At 35.1% G+C, this 27,908-nt stretch overlaps 2 pseudogenes; one reads left to right on the top strand and one right to left on the bottom strand.

Annotated features, from left to right (window-relative positions):
- Positions 1-413: 413 nt before the first annotated feature.
- On the bottom strand, positions 414-6,120 carry LOC113925449 (annotated as a pseudogene).
- Positions 6,121-23,038: 16,918 nt separating this feature from the next.
- Positions 23,039-23,136, top strand: LOC113917315 (annotated as a pseudogene).
- The last annotated feature ends 4,772 nt before the right edge of the window (positions 23,137-27,908 follow it).

Below are 27,908 nucleotides of genomic sequence, written 5' to 3'. Positions count from 1 at the left end.
TTTTATCATTAATCATTATAGTATGGCAATTGTTATACCTTCAAATTCACGTTTTATTAAGTGATCCTAATACACATTAAATAACTAAGTGTAATGTTTGGAAATATAGTGACTTAAACACATCTATGTTCTTTTCTCCTCTAACTCTCCGGTAGGACAGTTCAGTAACAAATTAACCATCACACAGTTTTGGAGTTGGAAGAAGATCCTTGTTATATCTAAGAAATTGAGTTCTCAGTGAGATGTGTGTATATGTGAATAGGTGTTTAGTAGGTGGAGGTATTTAATGTATGTGTTTAGTAATTTGGGCATTGGGAAAACTACTAAGACTTATTTTTCTTAAGTAAGGTTAGTTTATTTTACCTGCAGCTTTCCCAATATAAACTGAATGTAAATGCTGATACTGAGAAATATTAGGAAGAATTAAGGATAGACGTCAATACGTCAAAACATCATGCTTTCCAATCCATCCTCCATGAACTTCTTATAAAGTGCCATAAATTTGGCCACAAATGCTTTGATGTGATAAATTGCTTTGCTTCCCAGCTGTAGATGATGTTCATAGTAAGCGGCCATCTGGGCCACTTCCCCTTTCAGTTGTCCTTCACAATCATGTAAAAGTTCTGAGAGAAGTCCCTTCATTATTATTTCAGGAGGAATACAATGAGTTAGAAGCTCATAAAGTCTTCCACGAACTTCAAGGAGTCTTTGTGGAGTCTGCTGACTGACAATAGCATTGGCGGTCTCCCTGAGATACACCTCCCAATCTGTTTCAGGGATTTCTCAATCTGCTGTAAAAGGATATCATTGCACTCTTCAGCCTTTACACATATGTAGGGCTTTTCAGAGATTCCTGAAGGACTTCTCTGTAAGTCTATGAGCCAGTTGTGAAGGAAGATTCAGACCTTCCTTCTTGCACACAGTAGATAACACATGACAAATATCTTCGATGCTGGGAGCAGGCACACGAACTGCCAGGCACCAAATATGAATAGGTAGTATCAATTGGAAAGAGCCTTGGGTGAAGTCCAGCCAATCCCTTGATTTTCTGAGCAGACCACAATGACATATTGGTAGATCCCTAGTTACATGTAATTATAAGAGAGTTAATGTTCACATCAATTGCTTTAGCACTGGAAGAGAATACATTTTATTTGAAGGTTCCCTGTTACAAACTATACTTGAAAAGAAGGTGATATAAATAGATAGACTTCCCTAAAAGATAAAAGTCCTTTTTGTTCATCTAGTCAACACCAGGCCACTGAAGAAAATACTCATATATTATCTTTCACTGTCTAGCTAATGTGAAGGCCAAAACCGATGTTGAGAGATACCATACACAGTGGCTGGAGTATCATGATTGATAGAATAAAAAGAAGGAGGAAGATCAATCAGAATGCAAGAGTAGGTTGCTATAAAGGAGAACTCAATGGAAGCAACAGTGAAAAGTCTATGAAAGAAAAAAGATTGCAGAAAAATATTAAGGTAAAATAGGAAGTCATTGAACAAATTTGGATTTAAAGAAATCATCTCTTCTGAAAGAGATGAAAACTAAGTTAATATTTTGGAATACCAAATAGAGAAAATAGGACACACTACAGGAAAAATTATAAATTATATTTCCAATCTGGAAATTAGAGGTAAAGTCTAGAAACTATGTTTTCAATCTGGAAAACATAGATATAAAGTCATGAAGATGATTTCCAGGAAAGCCAATATTCAATAGAAGTTATAAATATTAACAGATAGAGGAGAAATAACACCAGAAATTAATAAGAAACCTTGCTAAACCAAAAAGAGAATTGTTTTTCATTTTGAAACAGTTTACACAAATTATAAGTTATAATACTGAAACATAATAAATAATGTGCTGGTGAAATTTCTAAAATTTAGAGATGAACAGAAATTTTGAAGAGATTCTAGACAGAATTAAAAGTAACATGAATCGACATAATTTTTTTTCATTTATACCACCTGAATCCAGAAAAAAATATCAAATTTTCTATTTCAAAATTTAAATGATTAAGTAAAATAATACCTTTTTGGAGATAAATATGTATAGTATGAGCACAAACTTAAAATGATATCCATCTGTAGATAAAGGTATGGAAAGCTACACACCAAGATATTAATCTTATTTCTTCAGAGAATATGATTTTATTTTTATTTTTTTTAATTTTATTTATTTATTTAACTGAAACAGAGAGAGAGAGACAGCTAGAGAAAGAACACAAGCAGGAGGAGTGGGAGAAGGAGAAACAGGCTTCCCACCAAGCAGGGAGCCCAATGTGGGGCTCGATCCCAGGACACTGGGATCATGACCTGAGCTGAAGGCAGCCACTTAACCAACTGAGCCACCCAGGTGCCCCGAGAATATGATTTTAAAAGTGTACAAAAGATTATTAAAAGTAGATGAATTCTGTTTTGACCATGTTAAGAGTAATTTCTACTGGACTCACCCTGCTTCTGTAAATAACTAAAACCTAAGTAAAATATATGAACTTATTACTTTCAGAAACTGGAAAATGTGCAGTTTAGGATGAGGATTTCTAAGCTATGGGAAGCAGACAAAATAAGCCCTACAATCATCTTGGATATTCACTTGTTGCTGTTTCCTAACCATGGTGTAAGGAAGAAGCCAAACTGCACAATGCCTTCACTGAGTTTTGGAAACAGAAATTTACATTCTAGAAGAATTATGTTGCTGGAATTTGTGAGCCATGGATTTGGAGAAGATGGGATTATACTGAGGAAAAAAAATATCTCTGGAGGTTTATCTTTAATTCTGCTTCTGAGTACTAAGCTGCACATACATGAGATGAAAACCACAAGTAAGGAACGACTACTGAACAGTAGTAAGATGAGCGATTTTCAGAATTCCCAGAGGGCTAAGAGATGTTCATATTACTACCTGATAATGTAGAGAGATCTTATGGAATGCAAAGGTTTTCAATGAGAACTAAGAGTTATAATACCTTAATAGCAAGGCTGGACTAGAACAAATCAATAGGCTACTCAAGACATGAATTAAAACACTTTAATTGACTTAAAAAAATATCCAGTCAACTCACAAATAAGTTAACTGCCAGTCACAAAACAGCACACCACACACTAAATGAAGAAAAAGATCTGGACTTTCAAAACCATGATATTGGCAATATCCAACATCCAATCTAACTCATTCTACATGCAAACTTACCATACAGCAATTATTATAAATATGCTCAAGGATTAAAATAAAACATGAATATAATGGGGAGGAAATGAAAAATATAAAAGTAGATTTAATTGAATGGACCAACTATGGATGAAAAATACAGTAATTGAAATGAAAATTATATGGAATGAAATTAAAAACAGTTTAGACACTGTGGAAGAAAAAAAAATCACTGTAATTGATGATTCAGCAATAGAAACAATCTAAACAAATGCAAAAACGGTGTGTGGGGGGGGAACCTAAAAAAGAGATAAGAGACCCAATGACCTGGAACAATATGGGAAAGTCTAACATATATGTAAATGGAGGCCCAGAAAGTGAAATAAGGGGATCAGAAATGTATTTTATGAAAAAAAAACGTTTAAAATTCAATAAAACATTAAATTCAAGAATACAGAATGTAAATCTATACAAGCAGAACAATTACAAATAGAACCACAATAAGACACACCATAATTTCTGAAAGGCAGGAATAAAGAGAAAATCTTTTTAAAAGCCAGAGAAAAAGAGATACAAAAGAACAAAGATAATAGTAGACTTCTTGTGAGAAACAGTGAAGACAGATCCTGCACAGAACACTGCATTACCATAGTATCAATCCAGCACTAGCTCCAGTTTTTGTTCTGTGCCAGTGTAGCATCAGTTGTAGGAACGAATTAAAATGGCCTCAAGTACATTGAATGTACACACGAATCGAATCAGGCAAATATGTCTTTTCCATTCATATATTGAAAGAGGAAGGGAAATTTACATTCACTTAGAAGGGATAATTATATAATTTTAGAACATTATATAAATGTACCATATTGCTGACAGCAAGCTAAACATATTGGAAGAAGACATAGCAAGAACTATGGTAAGATACATACATTCCAGAGATGGGAGATAAACTCCATGAATATTTAAGGACATCTAACATCAGTGGTCTAGAGCATGCAGGGGCATTTTTGTACAGAAGAAAAATTATAATATTTTGCAATTCCCATGAAGGGGAAACAATACTTAGTAAACTTGGAATAAAAACATTGGAAGAATGGAAACAAGCAGTTTTAGGGAAGAGGCATATTAATGGATCTATTGAAATACAAAGATCTTTGTATTCCATGTTAATATCTAACAGGCAACATCTACCACTGAAGGATGCTAAACACTTAGTTAATGTCAGCCAGACTCTGCCATCAGAATCACCAATTATGGCAAAATGGACTTGTGCCAGAATACCTATGGTATTATGGATGTAGACTATTCATTGAGCCCACAGTGTAGGCCTCCACTGCCTGAGTTTCTATTTACTGTCTCTGACAAATGTACACCCTGCCAACAACAAGAAGAATACTGAACTCCAAATATGGCATCATCCCTTTTAGAAAAAAGAATGGCTATCTGATGGTAAGTTGACTACATTTAATTTTTTTCCAGCCTCTGATGGGGAAATAATTCATTCTGACTGAAATTTCACATTTTTCAGGTATAGAATTTTATTGCCTGTTCACATGGCTTTAGGCAGGATCACTTAGGAGCATTACAAGAGCTCATGAATTGTTTGAATCATTAACATAGTATGATGCATAATGTTACACCAAAGAACTCACTTTATAGCAAAAGAAGTGCAGCAGTGAGCACATGACCATGGGATCCACTGGCTCTATCATATAACAAACTTTCCAAAAGCTGTTGACCTGATAAAATGAAGAAATAGCTACTTGATATCACACCTTCATAACCATCTTGAAAATGAAACCCTGGAGGGAAGAGGCACTACACACCATGATGCCATACATCTATACTCTAAATCAAAGATCAATATAGAGTGCTGTGTTACCTGGGAATGGATGCCAAGAGGAAGAATTAGGAATAACCCCACTCAACATTAATTCTGATTATCAGCTATGGAATACATACTTACAATCTCTGAAACAGTGGTCTCAATGGTTTTGTTTGTTTGTTTGTATTTACATAGGGAAGCAATCCACCATGGGATACAAGCCAACATAGAATCACAACACAGTTAAGCTTTAGCTGCTGCCTGATCATTCTAGGTTCCTTTTGCCTGAAGCCCATCAAACAAAAATAATTAGAATAGAATAGAAAGAATAGAATAGAATAGAATAGAATAGAATAGAATAGAATAGAATAGAATAGAATAGAATAGAATAGAAGAATAGAAGTTAGCTACCATACTGGCAGAGGTAATTGATCATCACAAGGAAGTAGTCATTTTGCTTTCTAATTCATCAGGAGGCAAATGATTGGCACTTGGATAATCCACTTGAGGCATGCTTTGATAACTCTATTCAGTTTTAACTGTAAATGACCAACTGCAGCTACCATACCCTGATAGGTTCATGTTAATCAGTTCAGACTCCTCAGCAGATCTGGGTCACCCCACCAAGCAAGACAACCATTTGAGGCAGAGGGGAATCCAGAATGGGTAATCAAGAATGGAAGTAGTGAGTGTCAGTTCTGGTCTTCAAACCAACTAAAAGCAGGAGTGGCAGTTGTTCATATTATCTTTTTTCTCCCTGAATATTTTCCTAGCAAAAGAAACAAACCAGAACTCTGAAGATTCTGTCCCGGATGAAATGAACTTACTATATAAAGCAACTAAATCCATGCAATGCAAGGAGTGAGCTATGGTGGACAAAGTGGTGTCTCATACAATACGTTTTTAAGACCAAAGAACTCACTCCCTCAACTTTCAGAAGTCTGTGCTACCAATGAATCACAGCTCTGACTAGGGATTCCCCTAGCCCAAAGGGAGTTGCCTTGCTGAAGTTTGCGTCCTTCCCCAGGGAGGTTTCTGGGCTAAAAAGGCCCAGCTCCCTTTTCTTAGTTGGAGATGTTGGAAGGGCCATTCCAACTTCAAAACTCCTTATCAGATTGACTTGAAGTGTCAGGTCCATTCTGCTACCCTTACTCCTTTAAAAGTGTTATTATCTAGCGCATGTTGTATTTAAATGCCTGCATGCAAATATGTGTCTTAAAGTCAGTTGTCCTGAAAATTTGACCAATGACAAATTATTTCGAAGGACTTGCATTAATTAATTAAAAATTAATTATTTTTATTTATTAATTAAAAATTATGTATAATCGTGGTGCCTGGCTAGTTCAGTTGGTAGAGCATGAGACTCTTGATCTTGGGGTAATGAGTTTGAGACCCATGTTGGATGTAGAGATTGTGTACATAGATACATACATAGATACATCCATAAAACAAAAAAATAGAAGGAAATCCACTTAAAAAGCCACTACAGATTCACTTACACAGGAATTAAGACTTTTTATTATGCAGGCATAGTATTAGAAGCTGGAAATACCAAGTTATGTAGCCATGGTGGTATTCCCTATGCATGAGAAGTAGTTTTATTTTACTTTTATTTATCTGACTTCCTATAACTGTAAACTGTGGTTAGATAACCTCTATATTATTAACCTCTATATTATTCCATATATTTTAAAATGTTGTACTTGATTTTTCTTTTGTATATTAAACCATGATATTTCTTTAACACTGTAGCTCTCTCTTCATAAACATAGTTTTCCCCTCTAGAATACAATTTGTTAACCTGGAGAAATGAAGGAGTGTTATGCATGCGGCATGATTGCCAAACAAAAGTCTGTCATGCAGACAAATATTGAGACTACCTTGTTTTTCTTGGAGGATTCAGTACTTCGAGACAGATTTTGCTCTTCAGAAACTTGGCTATTGTGTTTAGTTTATTACCCATCCTTGTCTAATTAAAATTGTAATAGCTAACATATAAAATGCCCATAAAGATTCTGATTTGTTTTAAAATAAATGTTCAAAGATTTTATTGTTTTTATTCCTAACAGTTCATTTTCTTCTGTTGATTGTTTTTCTTAGTGAATGATTTGTCATCACAGAAATTGTTCTATTCAGAACAATTCAGAATTAGCCTGGGTGGCTCATTCAGTTAAGTGTCTGACTGTTGATTTCAGCTCAGGTCATGATCTCAGGGTTGTGAGATTGAGCCGCGAGTTGGGCTCTGCACTGGGTGTGGAGCCTGCTTGAGATTCTCTCTCTCCCTCTGCCCCCCCCGCCTCCCCCTCCTCTCTGTCCCTCTCTTAAAAGAAAAAAAAAAGTCAAAATGATTTAGTAAATTATATGTATATCTGGGAAAAGTGGCACTAGATCAACTTCAAATATTTTAACTCTGAATCTAATTGAACTAGTATGAGTCATTATTCTCACAACAAAATATTCTTGAAATTAGTTTTAAGAAATATAGTGATTCTGGGGCGCCTGGGTGGCTCAGTCAGTTAAGCGTCTGCCTTCGGCTCAGGTCATGATCCCAGGGTCCTGGGATCGAGTCCCTGCATCGGGCTCCCTGCTCCGAGGGGAGCCTGCTTCTCCCTCTGCCTGCCGCTCCCCCTGCTTGTGCGCTTTCTGTCTCTCTCTCTCTCTGACAAATAAATAAATAAAATCTTTAAAAAAAAAAGAAATATAGTGATTCTAATATACTGATTGAGGATATATAGACAATGTCTATATTTCTGAGCAATTTATTTAACATTTTAATTTATTTAAATTATTTATTTTATTCCAGACTAGATTCTTGGTTAACTTCAATAATTTTGCCTTCTCTTAGAGGAAAAAATCTGAGTTAGATAGAATTTTGGCAGAAATATGAAAAGGAACTCTTTTTTCTTCTGAAAGTTATATACTAACTTTCTTTATGACTAATGTATGGATAACTCTAATCAAACATATACCAGATAGTAGCATTGAATATGTGGTAGTTGAGGAATATTTCTGGTTGTCTGTTGTCCTAGCACAATGATTAACAGAGATCTTTCTTAATTCTTAGAAGTGTCCCATTTGGGTTAATAAATTATGTTGTCATTCTATGTGTAGATTATCAAGTTTGTGCTTCTGTACAGTCTCTCTTAACTCTTTTCTCCTATCTAGTCTCACAAAAATATAGCCTTATGTACTGCTTTTGGAACTCTGTGAACCCAGGGACCAGTTTCTGACACATATTAAATGTTCAGTTTGATCTATTGCATTAAAGCTAAATTTGCTAAGAGACCACTATGCTACCACAGTGCTACCATATACTGTGTGAACCTTGTGAAATAGACCCTAATCTCATTTTATAAATTAAGACAATTGACAATAATTACCTTGGTCTAAGTCATATAAATAGTAGAGAATTATAATTATATAATTATTTTATACATTATTTATTTGTGAAATATGAGCATCAACTACATATTTGCTGAAATTACAAAAATGGGTAACATATAATCCAGGTACTCAGAAATTTTAGCATCTTAATAAATAGTGGTAATATTAATTGAATTCAAGCTTCTGGTTCTTTTTTAAGCTTTATTAAGGTATAATTAATATACCTAAAATTCACATATTTAATATACACTTTTTTGATAATTTTGGACATATGCATGTCATATGAAACCATCACCATAACCAAGTTACTAAATATACCCATGACATCCAAAAATTTCTTGTATTCTTTTGGGTGTTTATATATGTATGCATGTGCATGTGTGTGTGAAGAACACAACATGAGACCTATCCTTTTAATATATTTTAAAGTCCCCAATACACTATTGTTAACCATATGTACTATGTTATACAGCAGTGCAGCAGATCTCTAGAACTTATTCATCTTGCATAACTGAAACTTTATACCCACTGGGCAACATTTCCCATTTCCCCTTCCCCTGAGTCCCTGGCAACCACCATTCCATTCTCTTTTTATGACTTTGTTTTAAAATCCTCATTTAAGTGGAATCATGCAATCCTTGTCCTTCTGTGATTGACTGATTTTACATAGAAGAATTTCCTCTAGATTCATCTGTGTTGTCACGAATAGTGGATTTCTTTCTTTTTTCTTCTTTAAGATTTATTTATTTGTTTTAGGGAGAGAAAAAGGTCATGAGGATGGGGGGCAGAGGGAGAGAGAAGGAGAGGAAGCAGACTCCCCACTCAGCAGGGAGCCAGACGTGGGGCTCAATCTCAGGACTCTGAGATCGTGAGCTGAGCCAAAACCAAGAGTTGGATGCTTAACCAACTGAGCCACCCAGGTGCCCAATAGTGGATTTCTTCATTTTTTTAAGCCAAATAATGTTCTGTTGTGTATAAATGCCATATTTCTCTACTCATTCATCTGTTGATGAACACTTGTTTCCCCCCCCAAAATCTTTGATATTGAAACTACGTGTTGCAATGAACATGAGAGTACAGTATCTCTTCGAGATCCTGATTTAAATTCCTTTAGATAGATACCCAGAAGTGGTATTGCTGGATCATATGATAGTTCTATTTTTAATTTTTTAAAGAAACTACTTAATGTTTTTCATAGTGGCTGAACCATTCTACATTCCCACCAACAGTGTGTGATGGTTCCAGTTTCTCCACATACTTGTCAACACATGTTATCTTTTGGATATTTTTATAATAGCCATCCCAACAAGTGTTAGGTGGTATCTCGTCGTGGTTTTGATCTGCATTTTTGTATGATTTTAATGATGTTGAGCACACTTTCATATAAGTGGTGGCCACCTATCTGTCTTCTTTGGAAAAATATCTATTTGAAAGTCCTTTGCCTATTTTTCGATTAGTTTTTTTTTGTTTGCTTTGCTACTGAGTTGTAGGAGACTCATGTATTTTAGATATTAACCCTTATCAGACAGTGATCAAGACAGAAAATCAATAAAGACAGAGAATTTGAACAATACCATAGACCAAAAGGACCCAAGAGACGTATACACAATATCCCATCCAATAGAAAAAGAATACACATTTTTCTCAATACTACACAGGACATTTTCCCAGATAGATCATGTTAGGCCACAAAACAAGTCTTAAATTTAAGACAATAAAAATCATATCAAGTACCTTTTCCTGCTACAATGGTATGAAACTAGAAATCAATAACAGGAGGAAAATTGGAAAAGTCAAACTTCTAATCTTTTATCTAGCACTCTTATAACCATAAATGTAACACTTCTCTTACTCCTATCAACATGAATACAACGCACAATGCATTTTCATTAGCCATGGTGTACCTACATAGGTTTATGAGGTAAAATATGAAAATTTCTGTCCTCCAATGATTTTCTTTCTTCTAATTTCTTCATATTAGAGTGTATGTCCCTGAAATGTTTTCAGAGGCATAGCCCGGTGATGGGTATTAAGGAGGGCATGTACAGCATGGAGCACTGGGTGTTATACGAAAACAATGGATCATGGATCACCACATCAAAAACTAATGATGTATTGTATGGTGACTAACATAACATAATAAAATAAAAAAAAAAACAATGAAAAAAGCTATATGTAAAATATATTTAAAATAATTATTCTATTCATAAGCTCTTTCATACACACACATACATACACCATACACCTTCTTTTCCCTTTACATGAAGTCATATTGATCATAAAGGGTGATACACAAAAAGTGATCATAATTACCACAAAAAGGACAATATATGACTTTAAACATGTAATGTGTTGTATTTTATTTATTTTTGGTTCTTTACAAAGGTAAGTCACTGGTAGTAACAGACGTATATAATTATTTTTAAATAAAATTCAATTATACTCTGCAAGAGTAATCTAGGAGAGTTGTCTATTCAAAGGAAATATTTTCTCCAGAATTTACTCTTATATTGCATTTGCACTTTTATTAAGATAGTGAATTATATTTAATGAATATATAGTATCTTTCTTCCAGACAAAATTATGAAAATTGCTTTAACCAAGACTAGAAACTTAAAATATTAAGAGTCAATAACTTTTAAGATGCAATTTCTTGCCTTACATTTCATTTGATGGCAAAGGCAATTAACAGCTCCATGTAAGACTAATCACATAAGTAAAATTGGTACAAACTAGAATTTCAAAGGGAAAATATGCATAATTCATAATTAAATGATAAACTATAATACATTCATAAAGTATCCTGGAAAATTTTCCATGAGAAGAATATGTATTCTGCTGCTATTGGATAGAATGGTCTGTATATGTCTGTTAGGTTTAATTGGTCTAAAGTATTTTTCAAAATCAGTGTTTCCTTTTTTATTTATTGTCTGTATGATCTATCCATTGTTGAAAGTGAGGTACTGAAATCTCTTACTATTACTGTATTGTTGTCTATTACTCCTTTCATATCTGTCAGTATTTGCTTAACATATTTAGATCCTCTGACGTTGAGTGTGTATATACTTAACGATTGTTATATCCTCTTGATTAATTGATCCCTTTTCATAATATAATGACCTTTGTTTCTTGCTACTGTTTTTTAACTAACATCTATTTTGTCTAATATAAAATAACTATTTCTGCTCTCTGGGTTTCCATTTGCATGAAATATCCTTTCACATCCCTTCACTTTGAGCCTATCTATATCCTTGTAGCTGAAGTGTATCTCTTGTAAGCAGGGTCTTATTTTTTGTTGTTGTTGCTCTTTTATTTTGTTTTAATCCATTCATTCACTCTATAACTTTTTTTGGAGAATCCAGGCCCATTAACCAGCTTTGGGGGCCTCAGCTATTGGTGTGCACTTCCATGGCTGTAAGATCTTGCCACAGGTCTGCATGTGGCACTGGAGGCCAGTGACAGGTATCAGGCCAGCAGTGTGCAAATACATGGCTGGAGGGGTTGGCCTCTAGGATGCACATAGCAGTAAGGTTAACTTTGGGGGTGTAGCGTGGCATTTCACATTAATGTAGCCACAGAGGCCTGGCCTGGCTGCTGGTGCATGTCCAGGGCTACAGCGGGGGTCAGAAAAAGAGTGGGGAGGGACTCAGGTGGCTGGAGTGAATGCAGATACCTGTGGCGCAAAAACCAGTGAAATCCGCAGGGCTTCAGTTGCAGCTGTCCTGGCCATTGATTTATTCAGTGGTGAAAGCCCCTGATGGTTGTCTGCAGAGCAAACTAGGGCATGGTGGCTGTTTCTGCTGTTTCATTGAATACAATTTTAGGAATGGCAATAAATGTGGACAATGACGTCCCATATAACAATGATGTCTTCATCAGCCTTTAGTACATATCATAGCTCAATAAAATTTTGATGATCTTGGAAAACATAAGAAATATGTGTGGCTCATTAAGAATTACAGAGTGGTAAGTACAGATCCTAGTAGATTTTTCATCTCTTATTGATCAATGAGATCTGATCATCTCTGTATCTGATCTTATCTGATACAACATAAAAGGTTGTATGTCATTATTCTAACACCAATCCCTTGTATTCTGACATAGAAGAACTTCCAACTATAGCGTTAACTGATGAAGAGAACAAAACAGAATTTGATTCCAAACAAGTAATAAATAAAGCAAAATATATTCATTTATATGTACATATGCACATAAAACATTGAAACAATTCTAATATATAATTATCAAAATTTCAAGAGAGTGTGAAGAGTAGCTAAAGGATTATTTTATACTTTATAGAATTATAAATTATTTTCATTTTAAAAATAGTATACTTATGTGTTGCTACTTTTTTCTCTAAGGGGCAAAATTATATCGTAAATTTTTCAAATTCTGAAATAGATTACTGGTGTTGCATATAATTTTATTTATAACATTTTGGCATTTGTAGTGCTTTTTACTGACCTTTAATTTGTTTCAGTTTCTAATATTGTTAAAGAAAAATCACACTAGACAAGTTAAACAGGTGAGGAAGACTTTCTTTAAGACTACCGCCAAAGGGAAAAAGATTAAACTCACCTCCACTGAAATGAGAGCTCAAAAAGAGTTTAAGCACTGGCGTGAGCTAGTACAAAAGCTAGTACAAAAGCACAAGTTAAACAGGTGAGGAAGACTTTCTTTAAGACTACCGCCAAAGGGGAAAAGATTAAACTCACCTCCACTGAAATGAGAGCTCAAAAAGAGTTTAAGCACTGGCGTGAGCTAGTACAAAAGCTAGTACAAAAGCACAAGTTAAACAGGTGAGGAAGACTTTCTTTAAGACTACCGCCAAAGGGGAAAAGATTAAACTCACCTCCACTGAAATGAGAGCTCAAAAAGAGTTTAAGCACTGGCGTGAGCTAGTACAAAAGCACAGGGCTGGGGTGGGAGGCACTTTGGAGAAGGCCAAGTGTGTCTGCTCTTTGGTGCATATCAGAGTTAGGCTCCTACCTTCCCACACCGAGTTAGGGTCTCTATATTTCTTGATGATTACATTTCAAAGAGATGGCTCCCAGGTCTTTGAGAAAGTCATTCCTGGGTTGTAAAGCTGGTAAGATGCTAGGGGAAGATTTATATCCCAAAGGGACAGAGAAAGAGTTTACAGTTGTAAGTTTCCCAAAGTAAGTTTTTTATTTTTGTTTTTGTTTTTGTTTTTGTTTTCCCAAGAAAAAGGGGCTCAGGGGCTTATAATCAGGAAGAAACCTGTCAAAAGTTTAGACAAGCTTAGGGGAATGTGAAGGCCTTCTTGGTCAATACTATGTATGTAACTATTCCAAAGAGAGCTCTTGACTTGAAAATAAGCAGACTTTGCCCTGGAGACCTTAACAAATCCTTTTCTCTCGCTTTTTCTTTTTTGCCTCAGTCTCAGCCTTCTCCTCCCCCTCGTCTTCCTCCTCTTCTTCCTCATCCCCTTCCACCTTCTCCTCTTCCTCCTTCCCTCCTTCTCCTTCTTCTTTTCTGTCTGTAACTGAGAAAAAGACCACCAAGATAAGCCACTACCATTTATAAGAAATTAAATTTAAAATATGTTAAAACAAAAATAAAAAGATAATATTGTTAAAGGTTTCCAACTTAATAAGCTTTTCCACCAAGTTATTTGATCAGCAATTTTCAAGCTTTAGTTAGTCTATTAAAGAGGGCACGTTCTGCGTGGAGCACTGGGTTTTATACGCAAACAATGAATCATGGATCACTACATCAAAAACTAATGATGTGATGTATGGTGAGTAACATAATATAAAAAATATATACAACATGTCAGGAAACAAACTGAGGGTTGCTGGAGGGGGTGTAGGAGGGATGGGGTGGCTGGGTGATAGACATTGGGGAGGGTATGTGCTATGGTGAGCGCTGTGAATTGTGCAAGACTGTTGAATCACAGACCTGTACCTCTGAAACAAATAATACATGTTTAAAAAAAGAAGAAGAAGAAGATAGCAGGAGGGGAAGAATGAAGGGGGGAAAATCGGAGGGGGAGATGAACCATGAGAGACGATGGACTCTGAAAAACAAACTGAGGGTTCTAGAGGGGAGGGGGGGTGGGTGGATGGGTTATCCTGGTGATGGGTATTAAAGAGGGCACGTTCTGCGTGGAGCACTGGGTGTTACGCACAAACAATGAATCATGGAACACTACATCAAAGACTAATGATGTGATGTATGGTGATTAACATAACATAATAAAAGAAAAGAATTGCAGGGTAAATTATTACAAACTTTTCTAAGTGTTTTTTCTCTTATTGCCTATGCAAGGAATCAATTATTTATATTTAGCAAAAGAAAATATCAATATAGTTTTGTTATATTTATGTAACTTTGAGTTGATATTCTATACAGATAATTTGTAAGTACAAATGTACTGACTTACGTACTCTTTCTCAGAAGTATGCAGGTCATGGACTATGCCTTTCTTTCCTGTAACTCAATGAATTAAGTCAGTGCCTCAACACAATGGCACTCCATAAGAACTGGACAAATTCACAAATGAATGATATTGTGGGTGTTTGGTCTGATGGTAATTGTAGGAAGATTGGCATTAGCCCTCATAGTATCAATTAAAACCCCTGTTATTTTTATGAAAAATTAAGTTCTTTAATTTAGCAATGTATAAAGGATTAAAAATCCTCCAGTGCTAGTTTTGAAAGCTCATTAATGCTAATAAGGACTTGACTTTTAATAGTTTTTCCCCAATTTTTTGGGAAAAATAAGTGTTCATTAGGTTAGTATATTCTTTTTATTTCTAAATTACTGCCTTTTTTCTCTAGTATTATTTTGGAATATCATTCAAATTCCTCTTCAAAATAATAGGTGGCCACTTGCAATAAAAAATCCTTCGACCACCTCTGTCTGGAAGAACTCTCAGCTTCCTTTTGGTAGCATTTTGAAAAGATTTCTTCTTCTTCTTATATTATTATTATTGTTACTTTAGTACAAAAATCACCCACTCTTTCTCAACAAGTTTTGATAAACATATGACTGTCCTGCCCTCCACCCTAATACTACTTCTGATTTATGAGCAACGAGATGGATGAGGGGGCAGGGGATGTCTTCTATGGGCATTGAGAGGAATCAGGAGATAAGGTTCAGGGTTCCCAGGTCTTAGATGGAACTTGGCCTGGGCTAGCCTCAGATTGGATAAGACTGTACTTGTCCCTTCCCTGGTGATGGGAACTGGCAAAGCCAAACAAACTTGAATCTGAGGCAGCTGTCACTGTTGGGACCCTGCCTTAGGTTCAGTGGAATTACCAACATGCCTAGGGATGGGGGGTAAAGGCAGAGGAAAACTACTTGATACAGAGCCAGTAAGCCAGTGTTCTCAAGCAGAAGACTCTTTTTATCAGATGAAATTTCAAGCAGAATGCCAACATGTAAAACAGAGTGGATCTACTCTGACCTGATTGAAGTGGGGCGTTCAGAGATCACGGACCATCATTTTCTTTGAGACATCTCCACAGAACCATGGTACTCTGTGAAGCAGCTCTAACCCTAGGATATCTGAAATGAAGAGTAAAAAATGGGCCCAGAGAGGTTAGGTAAATTTCCCAAGTCCCCTGCATCCCAGGCCAAAAAGCCTTTCCCTCCACTGCCTCCCTCTTTCACAAACGAACAGACGAACGAACAAAAACTGGTTATATGGACATAAGTATACTGCATACATGTTTATTTCATATGTAACATCTGGTAAGTTATCAAATGTAGCAGTCCCTGAGATGTCTATCTTAAGCCTATCCCACTATTGTATTTTATTTTTTTCTGTAAAAAAAGCATCTTAATTTTTTTCTTTTTTATTTCTTTAAATTCAATTAGCCAACATATCATTAGTTTCAGATGTAGGGTTCAGTATTTCATCAGTTGCACATACCATTATTGTATTTTAGATGAATTTAACTTTTTGGTTTTCCAGGTTCACAGCTAGAGAGGAATTTTGTCTTAGGATGAATCGTTTCTTGAGTCTCACCCATATATGATTTAGATGTTATTTAGATGAGACTTTGGATTTTTAAACTTTAGAGTTAATGCTGTAATGGGGTTTGGGGAAAGTAATTAATGAATTTACATATGAAAAGAACATGAATTTGGGGAGCTACGGGCAGAATGTTATAGACCAAATATTTGCTTCTCCCCTAAATTCATGTGTTAAACATTGCTTCTCCATTCCTCCTGATGTGATGATACTAGGAAATGGTGCCTTTAAGAGATAATTAGGGTTAGATGAGATAATGAGGGTGGAGCCTTTAATTTGTTTCAGTTTCTAATAGTACCCTTATAAAAGTTACCAGAGAGGGCGCCTGGGTGGCTCAGTTGGTTAAGCGACTGCCTTCGGCTCAGGTCATGGTCCTGGAGTCCGGGGATCGAGTCCCACATCGGGCTCCCCGCTCAGTGGGGAGTCTGCTTCTCCCACTGACCCTTTTCCCTCTCGTGCTCTCTATCTCTCATTCTGTCTCTCACAAATAAATAAATAAAATCTTTAAAAAAAATAAAAAAAATAAAAGTTACCAGAGAATGAGAGCTTGCTTCCCTTCTCTGCCATGTAAAGACACAATAACTTGGTAGTCTGCAACCCAGAAGAAAATTTTCACCAGGTTCGGACCAGCTAGCGCCCTGACCTTGGAATCACAGCTTCCATAACAAAAATAAATTTCTGTTGTTTAAAGCCACCCAGTCTATGGTGATTTGTTACAGAAGTCCAAACTGACTAAGACATTTATGTTATCACATTCCATTCTTACAATTAACATTATCTATATTTAAAAGATAGGAAGATTTACTTCAGAGATGTCATCTTAATGATATCCAGGTTGCAAAGCTATTATATTTTGGAGTTAAGTTTTGAATCTAAAGCAGTTTGTTCCAAGGCCAAACTATGCCTTGAGTTACTCTTCCTATATTCTCTTTATTAAATTATTGTGAAAAAAGAGTACACATGCTTAGATTTCTGCTCAGGTTTTCATCATTAAAATATAAGTACTGTACATGCATGGTTATTGAAGTCCATGTGTCTTCAGAGCACTTGAGAAAGAGAGAAATTACATGAAAAAAAATCTGAATTCTGTCCTCAAGAAGTTTATAATACAGTTAGAAATATAAGACAAAAAACAAATATATAAGGCTCATAGATTTCTTTTTTTGTGAACGGAACACAACATAAGATCTACCATCTCAGTACATTTTTAAAATATATATACAGTATTCTTAATTATAAGTACTCTGTTGTACAGTATATTTGTAGGATTTATTCACTTTGTATAACTGAAACTTTGTAGCCTTTGGCTACTACCCCCTTGTTTCCCTTTCTCTCAGACCTTGGCAACCACCATTCTATTGTCTGTTTCTATGAGTTTATTTTAGATTCTTCATATATGTGCTATCATGTAGTATTTGTCCTTCTCTGTCTGGCTTATTTCACTGAACATGTCCTCTAGATTCATCCATGTTGCTACAAATGCCAGGATTTTTTTTCTTTGAAGACTGAATATTGTTCCCTCATATATACATATCACATTTTCTTTATTCATTCATTTGTTGATGGACATTTCAGTTACTTCTATGTCTTGTCTACTGGGAAAATCATAAGAATGTGGGTATCACTTTAAAATCAATATACCCAGGATTCAGATTTCTGGATTATATGGTAGCTCTATTTTTAGTTTCTTGAGAAATTTGCACACTGTTTCCATAGTGGCTGCATGAATTCATATTCCCATCAATGTGTTCAAGGGTTCCCTTTTCTCTATATCCTGGCTGATGCTTCTTATTGGTCTTCAGTGTATTAGCCATCATAACAGGTGTGAGGTGATATTTCATTGTGGTTTTGATTTGCATTTTCTTGATATTTAGTGATGTTTATATATCTTTACATATGCCTATTAGCCATTTGGATATTTTCTTTGGAGCTATGTCTATTCAAGTCCTTTGCTCATTTTTAAACTGAGATATTGTTTTTAATTTTTAAATATTATTAATATTATTATTACTATTGAGTTGTTTGAGTTTCTTACATATTTTAGGTATTAACCCCCTATCAGATATATATTTTGCAAATACTTTCTCCCATTCCATAGGTGGCCTTTTCATTTTGTTGTGTATTTATTTTAAATAAAATCCACAAGGGAGAGATGGCAAACAACATAGAAAACAAATAGAAAAAAATAAACCTACTGCAAATGAATAATATAGCTGCACTGAAGAAAGGGGTGGAGGAGAATAATCTAGGTAACTTTTGATTTCATTTTAATTTTAGTTATCTTATGAAAAATAAAATGCTAATTTCTATGACAGACTGAGTTAGAGATATATTATCAGGAATAACATTCACCTTACAAGTGTGTACAGTGAAGATGAACATAATCCTGAATTAGTGGTTTGAAGAACAGAATCTATGTTCCTTGTTTGTCTTACAGTACATGACTCTGGCAAGTTTTTTGATGGATAAGAGTCCTGGCTTTCTCTTTTCTAAATGTGATGAAGTAATAATAATACTGGATTTGGGAATATAACCAACTTAATTCTTATATGTCGTTGTAAACCTAGACTTTTATTGTTGCTGTTTTGAGTCTCCATGACTTTGAATATGAGGATGATTATTATTAATCAGAGGGAGATTTTTGTTTTTTAGACTCAAACAGTAAGTGTGAGACTGTTTTTTAAGGTGCAAAGTTTAGGGGCACCTGGGTGGCTCAGTAGGTTGAGCTACGTACTCCGTGTTGGTTCAGGTCATGATCTCAAGGTTGTGGGATTGAGCCCCAAGTCTGGCTCCATGCTCAGCAGGAGTCTGCTTGGGATTCTCTCTCCCTGTCCCTCTCTCTCTCTGCCCCTCCCCTCACCTCTACCTTCTGCTCACACACGCTTTCTCTCTCTCAAATAAATAAATAAATATTAAAAAAAACAGTTGGAGTTTTATGCAAACAAACTTTATAGCAGTGGTTGTTTTTTGAGTAAGCCTCCTGATGACAGGAAGCATCTTATATTTTTTAACTCCGGTATTGGTCATGGTGCCTAGAGCATGATATGCATTCAGTTAATCAATGACTTCTATGGTATATATTAGAACATGGATTTATGTATTTCAAAGTGTAGAAACCGTGTGGTGCACACACCTTTTAGCTCTAGTGAATGGATTGCACGTTAAAAATTGTTAATACTTTACAGAGTTTGGTTATTCAGAAATTTTTTTTAAGATTTTATTTATTTGTCAGAGAGAGTGAGAGTGAGAGAGCATACAAGCAGGGGGAGTGGCAGGCAGAGGGAGAAGCAGGGACCCCACTGAACAAGGAGACTGATGCAGGACTGGATCCCAGAACCCTGGGATCATGACCTGAGCTGAACGCAGATGTTTAACTGACTGAGCCACCCAGGCATCCCTATTCAGAAAATTCTTAATGATTTTGCTCATAGCAGCAAGCCTTTGTGTACTTAAATCAGCAAATGTTGACACATCATAACACTAAAGTGAAATGGCATTAATGTGATCTATTATACTCTATTGGATATAGGGCTTGTGCTGTTACCCTACTTTTAATTGTCAAAGTCACTCAAGTCTTAAAACTGAGTAGGGATTTATAAACAGAAGTTAAGTGAATATTCTTGTAACTTAAATTTACCATGCATAAGTATCCAATTATTAAGCTTACATATAAATGTTTCTTTTTAAGGGCAATTCTAAAGGAAAATAGCATTTGTAACACATCTAAGCTACAAGTCACCTTAGTTTTAGAAGAAAATAATAATTTTTTTGGATAATTTATTTTTACTTATAAAATAATTGCATATGCTGTAGATATATATGATGCTCTAGAGACAAAATATAGCATTTTTTTCAGTGTTGTTTTTTATTTGAGTGTGATTTGATATATGATAGACTTTTTTTCTGGGCTAGCTCATACTGAGTGAAACTGTATATGAATTATTCAACAATATATTTTTCAACATTCTTCTTATTCCACAATATGAGGAACAAGTTTTACTTCCTGCAACAAATAATAACTAGGTTTAATGTGCTTTCCTAGAAGAGTTTAGATACAGTTCTAACAAGTAAGTTTCCAACTTCTCTTTGAATAATCAAATGTTGCAGATAGAAATCATGTCTTTGGAGTGGAAAAAATAATAATATTCAATATAATTGAGATTATTTGCAAATTTAGTGTTCTTCATTTTCCCTAACCTAGTAACATCTGTGAAAAAGTAAAATGGCAGCTGTCAGGTATGAGTGATGCATGGATTCATCAAATTACTAAATATGTCTTAAAATAATCATGGCATTATTTGATCTTTGTGTTCTTTGTAATTAGTTGTAAGTAAACTGCTCTTAAAGAATTGGGCCCAAGAGCATTAACAATGTATGCAAAGTTATATATGCAAGTTTAGAATTTTCTGGATATTTGGATATAAGTCTGATTATTTTTTTAAAGATTTTATTTATTTATTTGACAGAGAGAGACACAGCGAGAGGGAACACAAGCAGGGGGAGTGGGAGAGGGAGAAGCAGGCTTCCCATGGAGCAGGGAGCCCAATGCAGCGCTCGAACCCAGGACCCCGGGACCATGACCTGAGCCGAAGGCAGACGCTTAACGACTGAGCCACCCAGGCGCCCCATGATTAGTTATTTTAAATAATCTAATTATACTGTCTCTAGATATACAAAGTGAGAAAAGTAACTGTTCCTAGGATTTCAAATAAAATTCTTGGCTAGTATCAAAGCTTTTACATTAGTCCAGAAAGTCTTCAAATTCTGCTGTTCTTGGTTTGAGTTCATTAGTAAGATACATTTATAAGACTTGTCAATTAAAAATATATCTGATTCCCAACACTGTACATCATTTTCAGATGAAATAAAATAAAACCTATGTATAATTCATTTAGAAAATATGTATTCTATTCTTACAGGAAATGACCAACTTTGCTTTCACTTTTTAAGTAAAATATATACATGCACGTTATTAAGCTAACCAAATGATGGTTCTGAAACCAGAAAAGAATAAGTAAGAATAAGATAAAAAAAAAGAGAAAAGTATATTGGGGTGCCTGGGTGCCTTAGTTGATTAAGCATCTGACTCTTGATTTCAGCTCAGGTCATGATCTCGGGGTCATAAGATGGAGCCCCATGTCAGGTGTTAGATTCAGTGTGGAATCTGCTTGTCCCGCTTCCCTCTTCTCCTCACCCCATTTGCGTGCCCTCTCTCCCTCTCTCTGTCTAAAATAAATAAATAAAATCTTTTAAAAAAAGAGAAAAGTATAGACCAGTTTTACTTGTAAAAGTTTATTAAAAGTCCTAAGTAACATATTAACTATTTGAAAGCAATAGTATATTTAAAATCATAGCACTAGAATACCCAACTTTTACATCCACATGGATGGGACTGGAGGAGATTATGCTAAGTGAAATAAGTCAAGCAGAGAAAGTCAATTATATGGTTTCACCTATTTGTGGAACATAAGGAAGAGCATGGAGGACATTAGGAGAAGGAAGGGAAAAATGAAGCGGGGGAATCAGAGGGAGAGATGAACCATGAGAGACTGTGGACTCTGAGAAACAAACTGAGGGTTTTAGAGGGGAGGGGGGTGGGGGGATGGGTTAGCCTGGTGATGGGTATTAAGGAGGGCACATACTGCGTGGAGCCCTGGGTGTTACACAAAAACAATGAATCATGGACCACCACATCAAAAACTAATGATGTATTGTATGGTGACTAACATAACATATTGAAATAAAATAAAATTAAAACAAAACAAAACAAAACAAAACCCTAGACTTAGAAACTCCAACGGAAACCCTCAAGGGCCCCCTCCCTCTTTGGGAGCTTTATACTATCACTCAACAAATTTTGCTTTGCTGCCCACCAAAAAAAAAAATTAATTAATTAATTAATAAAATAAAATCATAGCACTATAATTGTATTACTGGGAATATAGAGGCCAAGATGTTAGAAAATGATACCCTAAAACAAAGTGGGTTAGCAGTGACAGATATTTATTTATCTTTTATATAATAGTCATAAATAAGCATCTAGCTGATGGGATAATTTTGCCATCCTTAATATGGATTCCAAGGATGTTCCAATCGTAAGAGGAAAAGTCTAGAATAAAGGAAATGACCCAGAAGTTTGTCACATGTCTTCTACTGACATATTTTGTCTTAAGCCACATAGGTAAAATGAGCTGCAAGGGAAATTAGAAAATGCTGTCTTCAGCTGAGGAGCCATGATCCCTCTAGAGAAAGAAAGAGGAGAATGGACACGGGAGCAGAGGTAGTAATCATACTGTTATGGAGACCTCTGCCATTGCCCATTTGAGTGTACCCATTGTACTGTTCTTCCTGCAAAAAGAATATACATTTCTTCTCCAAGGAAGAAAATCAACCGTGCTATCAGTTATGGTATCTGGCTGACAGTGAGGGAACTCTGGGTTGATGCAAAGTCCTTTTTATTATGTCTTGTCAGGGTTCTATATAGCCTGGTATCATATTAACTGAAAGAAAAGTTGTTCTCCCTTCTCTACACCCCACCACAGACATATTACATAATGTGGAATTGAAATAAGAAAATTATATTTCATCTATTCAGGGCATAAACAATGAAACTCCTATCATTCAGTTGCCCCTTTCTAACACAGGGAAAGGTTTTAAAAGTCTCCTTCCCATGCTCGCTTCAGCAGCACATATACTAAAATACAGAGAAGATTAGCATGGCCCCTGCGCAAGGATGACATGCAAATTCGTGAAGGGTTCCATTTTTGCCCCACATTGGGCTCCCTGCTCTGTGTTCCCTCTCTCGCTGTCTCTCTCTCCATCAAATAAATAAATAAAATCTTTTTAAAAAAATAAATAAAATCTCCTTCCCCTGGTAATGGAATAAATTCCTTATTTAGCCTATTTGACAGCCCAATATTCAGCTCTATTCGAGTAATTTCTTTCTCATTGTTTTTCATGGCCCCAGCATTAATTTTGAATCCATTAATTTTATCCCATTTGTTATTGTCATTCACAGCCCAAACTACAGAACTTTCATAGGCAGCTTCCTGATGGGACAAGTTTGGTGATATGAAGATTGCATAGGGGGTTGAATTTATGTAGGCCAAACTTGTGATTTCTTTGAAACAAAATTCTCTCTAAATATCTGCAAGATTCAGGAACTATTAATAAATTCTATGTGAAAATAATGCATGTAATTTTTTTTTGTTCCAGTAATTGTTCATAAAGTCATCAAATAATGTGGTAGCTTTAAAGCACATATGTCTCTTGGAGAAATAGGGAAAAGGTAGTTATATTTTCATAAGACTTTAAAAATGCTATCTAAAATACTTAGTTTTCATGAAGGAATTTCCTTTCCCTTGTTAGAAATTATTCTGATATTAGAAAATCTCAGAAACTCTTCATCTGACAATAAATTAATTTCAGATGACTGGGATTGAAAAAGTCAACAGAATAGGAAATAAGCTAATTAGTGATACAAGAATTAGATGGCTTAGTTTTAGAATAATGATATATAACCTTTTTTACATTATAAGAAAATAAAATCCTTATCAGAAGATAGGTGAAAAATTCACCAGGATTTCCACAACTCGTAGAAAACTCTACCAATTCTTAGTAGAATTATCCTGTAACTCTATAATCATTCTGTAAGTTTTTAATAAACCAAACATATTTCTTATGTTGTCCAAAATTCATCAAATTTTTATTGGGCTATGATATGTACTAAAAGTTGATAAAGATAACATTGTTATTTGTGATGGTATTTTCAATTTTTATTGCCATTCCCAAAATTGTATTTAAAGGAAATTATGTTCATGTTTCTCTATAGACAGAAATTGTGAAATAATACATAAGCACACTAATTTGAGCAACCTTGAATGGGTTTCTATAAAAAGTGAAGCAGTAAAGAGTAGAGAATAAATTTTTATTCACTATATTGAAATAAATCTCTCATAAGTATATTTCAGTTAAGCTTCAGCAATAGGAAAAATAACCTTAAATGTAGCATTCAAGGAGATATAAGTAAGCTCTATTCTGAAAAATATCTATTTCAGGATGAGTTAAAAGCAGTAGAAATGGTTATGGATTTTATTAGTGCTAGCACAAACCACTGATAAGAAGCCATTCAGTAGAATTGTTTGGAAAGAAGAGAACTATAAATCACAAATTAATCTTAATCAGGAATTATAAGAAAAGGAAATGAGGGAAAGAGGAACGTTACCTTTCAGTATAATGGCACATAAATTAGATGCATTCACTTACAAAAAAGAGAAAATTATTTGTAATGGTTGTATACTCTTTCTTTCTATTTAATGTTTGAGTTCCGTTTTCCATGACCTGTTGGGATTTTTCTTACAAATATTTCAGACAATATTGTTGTCTTACTTTATACAGTATTCCTAAATTTCTATGGTAAGTTTTAAAACATTGATGGATTTTGAAATACTTTAAGAAAACGAGGTAATATGTAAATAACAAGCATGAGACATAAATCTGATTTGGGCTTTTTAATTTTAACTTTCTTTCAGTTTTTGCTCAATAATGGACAAAATTTGACTCATAAGAAGTTTAAAATAGTTGTAAGCAACATTGTCAATCTAGTAACATTTCAGCTATAACAGTAGCAACACTACATTCAACACCAACCAGAAATGTTCTTCCTTGGAAATTTAACTTTCCAGCCATATTTTAAGGGTGTAGAAAAAAAGCATGTGTGGTGTAGATCTCCCAAACTATATTTAAATGTTTCATATTTAAGCATTCTCTAATAAGAGAATGGAGAAGAGTGAAGCCTGTCCTTTGTTATCACAACATAGATGATTGTCACAGTGCAATGGTGGCATCTGTTGGCATGTGGTATATATGACATGAAATTGCTTGGATTTTTTCCCAAGTCTTGCTTTCCTAGAGCATGCCATGTCTAGATGCTGAGAATATATGTTTCAGTCAGCACTTTCAATATGTGATGAACAAATTGAAAGCCAACACTAAAAACAATCAAGAAGATTTTTATTTTTACTACCATTCATAAAGAAGGATGAGAAAAAAAAACAAAGTCAATATTTAGCTCATGACAGTTCTGTGTTTGTCACCGTGCTCCAAGCTTATTCAGATATGGCATACTAAATGTGTAACAAACGAAGGTCAGAAAGTCTACTATAGATGATAATAGATCGATAGATAGATAGATAGATAGATAGATAGATCGATCGATCGATCGATCGATCGATCGGAGAGATCAGATAGATATAACAAGCATTGAGCTACACAATGGAAAGTAAAAAGGAGATTATGGCCCTAGGAACTTTATAGGCTCATCATAAAGGCATATTAAATAGAGGATCATAGAAATATGCAGTTACTCATGAGAATAAATTAACAAAAATAACTGTATGAAGAAAAATAATTCAGGAAGATAATGTCAGGATAGTGTAGATGTACTAGAGATTACACTATTCTATAAACAATGTTCTAATCAAAGTAACCTTCTTCTATGCCTTTTATTTTGTGACAGAAATGGTTAATTGATTCATAATTTTTTTCCACCTAGAAATTTAATTCAACAAATTACTGAACTTTGCAGTTAGCGCACTGAGTTACAGCAGAGATGCCTTATTGTGGTGACTTTGGTGTACTGAGAGCTACATGGAATGGCTACATTAAGGGCACTGTATCTCTGTGCATTCAACACCCCAAGGCTGAGCCAACTCAGGACAATGTCCCAATCTAAGAACTCTTGTCCCAAATGGAATGTGTTTCTTTCAAAGTACCTTTATTAACTCCTCATTTATCTCTTTTTTCCAGAATCCGATAAGGCAATCTCTTACTCTCCCAACACAGGGAGCCCTGCAGTATGCACTGCCAAACTTGTCTCTTGAGGTATGTAAAAACAGAACTGTGTTACACTATGGCTGGTTGTGGGCATGAGTATTAATCTTTTTTTTTTTTTAATTCTGTGTATTATCATGTTTTGACATAAAAAAAGCAAAACCAAAAACAAAACACCTTCCACTTTAGGGAAAGACTACCCCTCCCTGGCTACCCAATTAGCCAATTCTTAGAGATAGGAAGGAACTCACAAAAAAGTCTTTGATATGCAGACTAATCAAAACAGAGCCATACTTTGTTCTGGCCTGTGTACCCCAGGAGGCAATATTCCCCTGTTTAATCATCTCAGGGCCTCGTACTAATCAACTAGTGACCTAGAGCATGGAGCCTGCTGAAATCACTCAAACAAGCCAATCCTAATTGTTTATCCTCGCCTGTCTTACCCTTCCTGTGTAAACCCTAATAAAGACTCTGGCTTAAACCTATTGCTTCACTCTGTTTCTGCTTCCTTCCCAAAACCTGGTATTCCTCCTGAGACCCTACAAAGTGAGCTGTGCCTCTGGTTTCTAGGGGAACTGTCATTAACACTGAAATTTTCTTTCAGTGCATTAACCTCTCCATGTCATCTCTCAGTCACCTTTATAAATTAAGACCCAGACACAGAACAGCAAATTTCAGAGAAAAGGACGTAGAGAAAATCAGTTATTTGGCCCTTATATTGCATTAAATGAACTTAATGAAATATGTCCTTGTATTACAAAAAGAAAAACAAAAAAAAAAAACAAAAAAACTTTGATTTTTGTCAGAGAGCACTTTTTCTCACAAACAGAAAGCTTTGGACTATTATTGATATAGAAGAATAAATTTACTTATTTGTACAAATACTGCAAATAATTCTGCCTGTTTGGAGACATTGAGATATGGAGCCTGGAGCATTCTTCCTGGCTATCAACAATCGTCAAGTTCCATACATAATTGCTCTATTTTCCTTCAATCTGAGTAAACACTACCCACTTAAATGCTGATAGAGCACAATGTATAAAAAGAAAACTTTATGCTACCCTATGATCAATGAAAAAGATTCCTATTTTATCATTGTTAAAGTTTGCTATGAAAGTAAGAGGGCATAAAATTTTGAATAGCTATTAAGTAACTCAAAGGTTTTTGACAATCTTGATAAAAAATATAGAAGTTCCATGAAAACACAAGAGTGTGCACAAAAATTTAGAATCGGGTTGACTGATTTCACCCAACTACTTCAAGACCTAGAGACCTACTGTACCCAGTTACTTTTAAATTTTTTTTTTTGGAAAATCTATTGCTTTCTCTATGAAACTAAGAGTACTTGGATCCAGAGTCATACTGGAACATATGTGAACTATTTCTTATCGTTGGGGACCTAAGAAGAATAGTTTGGAGAGTGCTGGAGGCAAAGGCCAGATTGGAGCAGAGTCAGAGGGAGTGTGAAGAGGTGAGTAGGAAACGGGGAGAGAGGATGGACAACTTTTTGGAAGGGCTTTACTCTAAAGTGGAGATAGAATTAAGACACTTGTGTTTATTTTTAGATACTTGTACAAATCAGTTCAGACTTAATCATGGTACATGTCTCTATACAAGCGTGTCTAAAGTATAATATAATATGTGGACTGGGGGTAGTTCAGCTTGGTCATAACATGGATGGGCATCCTAATAGCAGCTACTACTAAGTG

The sequence above is a fragment of the Zalophus californianus genome, chromosome 4 (assembly GCF_009762305.2).
Source record: "Zalophus californianus isolate mZalCal1 chromosome 4, mZalCal1.pri.v2, whole genome shotgun sequence".
Taxonomy (NCBI): Eukaryota; Metazoa; Chordata; class Mammalia; order Carnivora; family Otariidae; genus Zalophus; species Zalophus californianus.
The sequence above is the reverse complement of the archived record's forward strand: the minus strand, read 5'-3'. Positions and strand labels throughout refer to the sequence as shown.